We start from the raw sequence: 6,852 nt of genomic DNA on the forward strand, positions 1-6,852 counted from the left end.
AAAAGACTTTTTTCTGCTTTGACTTTGAAAAACCTATTGTAACTTTTCTTTTCGATTATAAGCGGTGGAATCGTCCATTGCGATATATAAAAAATAATCGATTTGAAAATAGTGTACAAAATGAAATGTCACAATATTTTTTTTATACGTGTTCAAGTGATGGAAAACAAATAATATCTTTTACATATCCGCCTAGTTTATCAACTTTTTCGGAAATGATAGAACGCAAAATGTCTTTGTACATGACAGAAAAATTTTCCCATGAAGACCTATATGATTATTGGGTTTCTACCAATGAGCAAAAAAAATACAACTTGAGCAATGAATTGATAAGTCGAATAAAAACTCTAGAAGAAGAAGAAGAAGAAGAAGAAGAAGAAAGGATATCTCTTGCTCTAGATATACTTGAAAAAAGGACCAGATTATGCAACGATGAGAATGAGCAAGAATACTTGCCAAAAGCGTATGATCCTTTTTTGAGCGGACCGTATCGTGGAACAATAAGAACAATAAAAAAATTCTATTCACATACAATCATGAATGATTTAATTACTTCTACAAATGATTTAATTACTTCTACAAATGATTTAATTACTTCTACAGAAGAAGAAGATGTAGATTCCATAGAAACGTTTTGGATAAATAAGATTCATGGGCTCTTTCCTATTTCTAAAAATTCTCGAGAATTTGAACATGAAAAGAATCCGCTTGATGAGAAATCATCATTTAATTATATTGTTAATTTCTTAACGTCAATCGATGAATCTTCTTTATTTTTATTGGAAGAAGAAAGAAGAATTAATTCAGAAAGTAAAGCAAAATCCTTGAGATTTGTATTCGACATAATTACAACCAATCCAAATGATCAAACAACAACTGAAAAAAAATCCATTGGAATAGAAGAAAAAAAATCCATTGGAATAGAAGAAAAAAAATCCATTGGAATAGAAGAAATCAGTAAAAAGGTTCCTCGATGGTCATACAAATTGACCGATGAATTAGAAGGACTGGATCAAGAAAATGGAGAAGAACAGAAGGAAGATTATGAAATTTGTTCAAGAAAAGCGAAACGGGTGGTGATCTATACTGATAAAAATCTGGATACCGATACTGATAATATTGATCAAGCAGAAGCAGAAGCAGAAGCAGAAGCAGAAGCAGAAGAGGTGGCTTTGATACGTTATTCGCAACAACCAGATTTTAATCGGGGTATAATCCAAGGATCCATGCGTGCTCAAAGACGTAAAACAGTTATTTGGGAAATATTTCAAACAAATGTTCATTCCCCGCTTTTTTTGGATCGAATAGACAAAGTCTTTTTTTTTTCTTTTTTTGATAGATATAGATATCGAATAATTAATCTTATTTTTAGGAATTCCGTGGGGGGAAACCCAGAATCCGAAACTTCCGACTTTGAGGAGGAAGAGGAAGAGACAAACACTGGGAAAAAAAAAGACGAGGAGAAAAAAAAAAAAGAGGAAGATGAACGGATAACAATATCAGAAATTTGGGATAGCATTATATTTGCTCAAGCAATAAGAGGTTTGATGCTGATAACCCAATCTTTTTTTAGAAAAAACATTGTATTGCCTTCATTGATAATAGCTAAAAATATTGGACGTATGTTATTATTCCAATTCCCCGAGTGGTATGAGGATTTGAAGGAATGGAATAGAGAAATACATGTTAAATGCACCTATAATGGTGTTCCATTATCAGAAACAGAATTTCCCCAAGATTGGTTAACAGATGGTATTCAGATAAAGATTTTATTTCCTTTTCGTTTAAAACCTTGGCGAAGATCTAAAATACGATCTCATCATGGAGATCCAATGAAAAAAAAAGGAAAAAAAGAAAATTTTTGTTTTTTAACAGTTTGGGGAATGGAAACGGAACTCCCTTTTGGTTCTCCCCGAAAGCAACCTTCTTTTTTTGAACCCATATATAAGGAACTCAAAAAAAAAATTAGAAAAGTAAAAAAGAACTCTCTAAAAGTTTCAAAAGAAAAAAAAAGATGGGTCATCAAAATAGTTCTAGTTCTAAAACGAGTTCTAAAACGAGTTCTAAAACGAATAGTTCTAGTTCTAAAACGAATAGTTCTAGTTCTAAAACGAACAGTTCTAGTTCTAAAACGAATAATGAAGAAACTTGAAAAAGTGAACCAAATTTCTTTATTTGAATTGAGGAAGGGAAAAGTACATGAACCAAATGAAAATGCAAAAGATTCAAAAAAAAATAATCAGATTATTCACGAATCGACCATTCAAATTCGATCTATGAATTGGACAAATTATTTACTCATAGAAAAAAAAATGAAAGATCTTGCTGATAAGACAATCACAATAAGGAATCAAATAGAAGGAATCACAAAAGACAAGAAGAAAATAGTTCTAGCCTATCATGATAAAAGACCGGAATTACAAAAACATATTTGGCAGATACTTCAAAGAAAAAATACCCGATTAATACGCAAATCACATTATTTTATGAAATCTTTCATTGAAAAAATATACATAGATATCTTGCAATGTATGGTTACCATTTCTAAGGTTAATGCACAACTTTTAAAAAAAACAATTATCAATGAATCCATTTACAACGATGAAAGAAATCAAGAAGGAATTGATGAAACAGATCAAGATACAATGAACTTTATTTCGACTATAAAAAAGTCCTTTTCTAATCCTAATATTAGAAATGATTTAAACACTTATCACGACTTATCTTCCTTGTCCCAAGCATATGTATTTTACAAATTGTCACAAACCCAATTATTTAACAACCATCACCTGAGATCTGTACTTCAATATCACGATCACGGGACCTATCCTTTTATTAAAGACAAGATAAAGTATTATTGTATGACACGAGGAATATTTGATTCCAAATCAAGGTTTGATTCCAAATCAAGGCATAAGAAAATTAATAAGTCTGGAATGAATAAATGGAAAAACTGGTTAAAGGGTCATTATCAATATAATTTTTCTCGGAGCAAATGGTCTCGATTAGTACCGAAAAAATGGCGAAATAGAGTCAATCAACGTTGTACTATTCAAAATAAAGAATCAATGAAATTGTATTCATATAAAAAAGAAAAAGACCGATTAATTCATTACATGAATGAAAATTTTTGTGCAGTGGATTTATCGATGAGTCAAAAAGAAAAATTTAAAAAACACTACAGATATGATCTTTTATCACATGAATATATAAATTATGGGGATAGTAAGGACTCATACACACTGAAACCCGAATCGTTTTATGTATTGCTAAATATGACTATTGATGATTACCTAAAAAAAGGATATTTTATTGATACCCATAAAAATCTGGATAGAAAATATTTGGATTATAGAATTCTTCATTTTTGCCTTAGAAACAATAGTGATATTGAGAACAATAGTGATATTGAGAACAATAGTGATATTGAGAACAATAGTGATATTGAGGACTGGACCGATATGTATATCGGTACCGAAATTTATAAAAATACTAATAAAAATACTAAGACTAAGACTCATCAAAAAAAAATTTTTGATTGGATGGGAATGAATCGAAATTATTCTACCATATCAAATCTAGAACCTTGGTTCTTCCCAGAATTTGTGTTACCTTTTGATGCATATAAGATTAAACCGTGGATCATACCAATCAAATTACTTCTTTCTAATATTTATTATGAAAATGATATTAGTCAAAATCAAAATGAAAAAAATATTAGTCAAAATCAAAATGAAAAAAATATTAGTCAAAATCAAAATAAAAAAAATATTAGTCAAAATCAAAATAAAAAAAATATTAGTCAAAATCAAAATAAAAAAAATATTAGTCAAAATCAAAATAAAAAAAATATTAGTCAAAATCAAAATAAAAAAAATATTAGTCAAAATCAAAATAAAAAAAATATTAGTCAAAATCAAAATAAAAAAAATATTAGTCAAAATCAAAACATCAAAGATTCCGTTAAAATAGAATTTCAAAATTCCAACCAAGAAAAAGAGGGTCAATCAAATCTTGTATCAGATCCACAAAAACAAAACCAAAAGGAATATCTTGAAGAGGATTGCACGAGATCAAACATTAAAAAAGGTAAAAAAAAAAAAAAACAATCCAAGAAAAATAAGGAAGGAGAACTAGATTTGTTCCTGAAAAAATATTTTATTTTTCAATTAAGATGGGATGACCCCTTGAATCAAAAAATTATTAATAATGTTAGGATATATTGTCTCCTACTTAGATTGATAAATCCAAGGGAAATTGCTATATCCTCGATTCAAAGAGGAGAGATGCATCTGGATGTAATGCTGATTCAGAAAGATCTAGCTCTTACAGAATTAATAAAAAGGGGAATATTAATTATCGAACCAATTCGTCTATCTTTAAGAAGGGATGGAAAATTCATTATATATCAAACCATAAGTATTTCATTGATCGATAAGAGTAAACACCAAATTAATAGAAAATACATAAAGAAAAGATATGTTGATAAGAATAATTTGAAAAAATCCACTGGACGACATGGCAATATATTTGTGAATGGGGATCAAGATCATTATAATTTCTTTGTTCCTGAAAATATTCTATCTCCTAGACGTCGTAGAGAATTGAGAATTCTAATTTGTTTCAACTCTCATAATCGGGATATTGTGAATAGAAATCCAGTATTTTGCAACGAAAACAACATAAGAAACTCTGAACAATTTTTGAATGAGGACAAACGTCTTAATACGGATTTAAATAAATTAATTAAATGCAAATTGTTTCTTTGGCCCAATTACCGATTAGAAGATTTAGCTTGTATGAATCGCTATTGGTTTGATACCAATAATGGTAGTCGTTTCAGTATGTCAAGGATACGTATGTATCCACGATTCAGAATTATTTAATAGTATATTTCCTATATATCACATGCCGTTTTCAGTAAATAAAAACCGAAAGATGTACGCATATGGTGTGTTACGTTCTGGTACATGATACGTATTTACTTGTGTATCAATTCAATTGAATCTAGAAAGAAATCTACAGAATCTTTTTAGGTGCAAAGAAATCATTCTCTTTCGTAAATGCAGAAATATATTATCCTTTTCTTTTCTATCTAAATCAAATGGAAAATTTGATTTAGATAGAAACGGATAAATCTAAATTTTTGCGTGTACTAGATTAAAAAAAATTGACATAATATAATAATTATTATTTTATTTTTCCTGATCGGTAAAATCCATGGCATGGAAAAGAAAGAAAAGAAAAAGATAAAAAAAGTTTTATGGTCAAAAATTCATTCATTTCACTTCTTCCACAAGAAGAAAAAGAAGAAAACAGGGGTTCTGTTGAATTTCAAGTATTAAGTTTCACCAATAAGATACGAAGACTTACTTCACATTTGGAATTGCACAAAAGAGATTTTTTATCACAAAGAGGTCTACAAAAAATTCTGAGAAAACGTCAACGTCTGCTGGCTTATTTGTCAAAGAAAAATAGAGCGCGTTATAAGAAATTAATTGACCAGTTGGATATTCGGGAGCCAAAAAATCGTTAATTAAATCGTTTGAATTAGTATAGTAGTTATTAGATTTTTTATTTTGATGAACCTCCTACTTTTTTGAGGAATTCATGAAATAATGAATTAAGGAAGAAAAGATATGACTGTACCGGCTACAAAAAAAGATTTCATGATAGTTAATATGGGTCCTCACCACCCATCAATGCATGGTGTTCTTCGACTGATCGTTACTCTCGATGGTGAAGATGTTATTGACTGTGAACCCATATTGGGCTATTTACACAGAGGGATGGAAAAAATAGCGGAAAACCGAACAATTATACAATATCTGCCTTATGTAACACGTTGGGATTATTTAGCTACTATGTTCACAGAGGCAATAACGGTAAATGCACCAGAACAACTGGAAAATGTTCAAGTACCTAAAAGGGCTAGCTATATCAGAGTAATTATGCTGGAGCTGAGCCGTATAGCTTCTCATTTGTTATGGCTTGGGCCTTTTATGGCGGATATCGGCGCGCAGACTCCCTTTTTCTATATTTTCAGAGAGAGAGAATTGATATATGATTTATTCGAAGCCGCCACAGGTATGCGAATGATGCATAATTATTTCCGCATCGGAGGAGTAGCTGCCGATCTACCTTATGGCTGGATAGATAAATGTTTGGATTTTTGCGATTATTTTTTAACAGGAATTGTTGAATATCAAAAACTCATTACGCGAAATCCCATTTTTTTGGAGCGAGTCGAAGGAGTGGGCATTATTGGTGGAGAGGAAGCAATAAATTGGGGTTTATCAGGACCGATGTTACGAGCTTCTGGAACACAATGGGATCTTCGTAAAATTGATAATTATGAGTGTTACAATGAATTCGATTGGGAAGTCCAATGGCAAAAAGAAGGAGATTCGTTAGCTCGTTATTTAGTACGAATCGGTGAAATGAGGGAATCTATAAAAATAATTCAACAGGCTCTAGAAGGAATTCCTGGAGGACCCTATGAGAATTTAGAAGTCCGACGCTTTGATAGAGCAAAAAATTCCGAATGGAATGATTTTGAATATAGATTTATTAGTAAAAAACCTTCACCCAATTTTGAATTGTCGAAACAAGAACTTTACGTGAGAGTAGAAGCCCCAAAAGGGGAATTAGGAATTTATTTGATAGGAGATAATAGTGTTTTCCCTTGGAGATGGAAAATTCGTCCACCCGGCTTCATAAATTTGCAAATTCTTCCTCAGCTAGTTAAAAGAATGAAATTGGCTGATATCATGACGATACTAGGTAGTATAGATATCATTATGGGAGAGGTTGATCGTTGAAATGATAATTGATACGACAGAAGTACAAACT

The sequence above is a fragment of the Musa acuminata genome, unplaced genomic scaffold (assembly GCF_036884655.1).
Source record: "Musa acuminata AAA Group cultivar baxijiao unplaced genomic scaffold, Cavendish_Baxijiao_AAA HiC_scaffold_659, whole genome shotgun sequence".
Classification (NCBI taxonomy): Eukaryota; Viridiplantae; Streptophyta; class Magnoliopsida; order Zingiberales; family Musaceae; genus Musa; species Musa acuminata.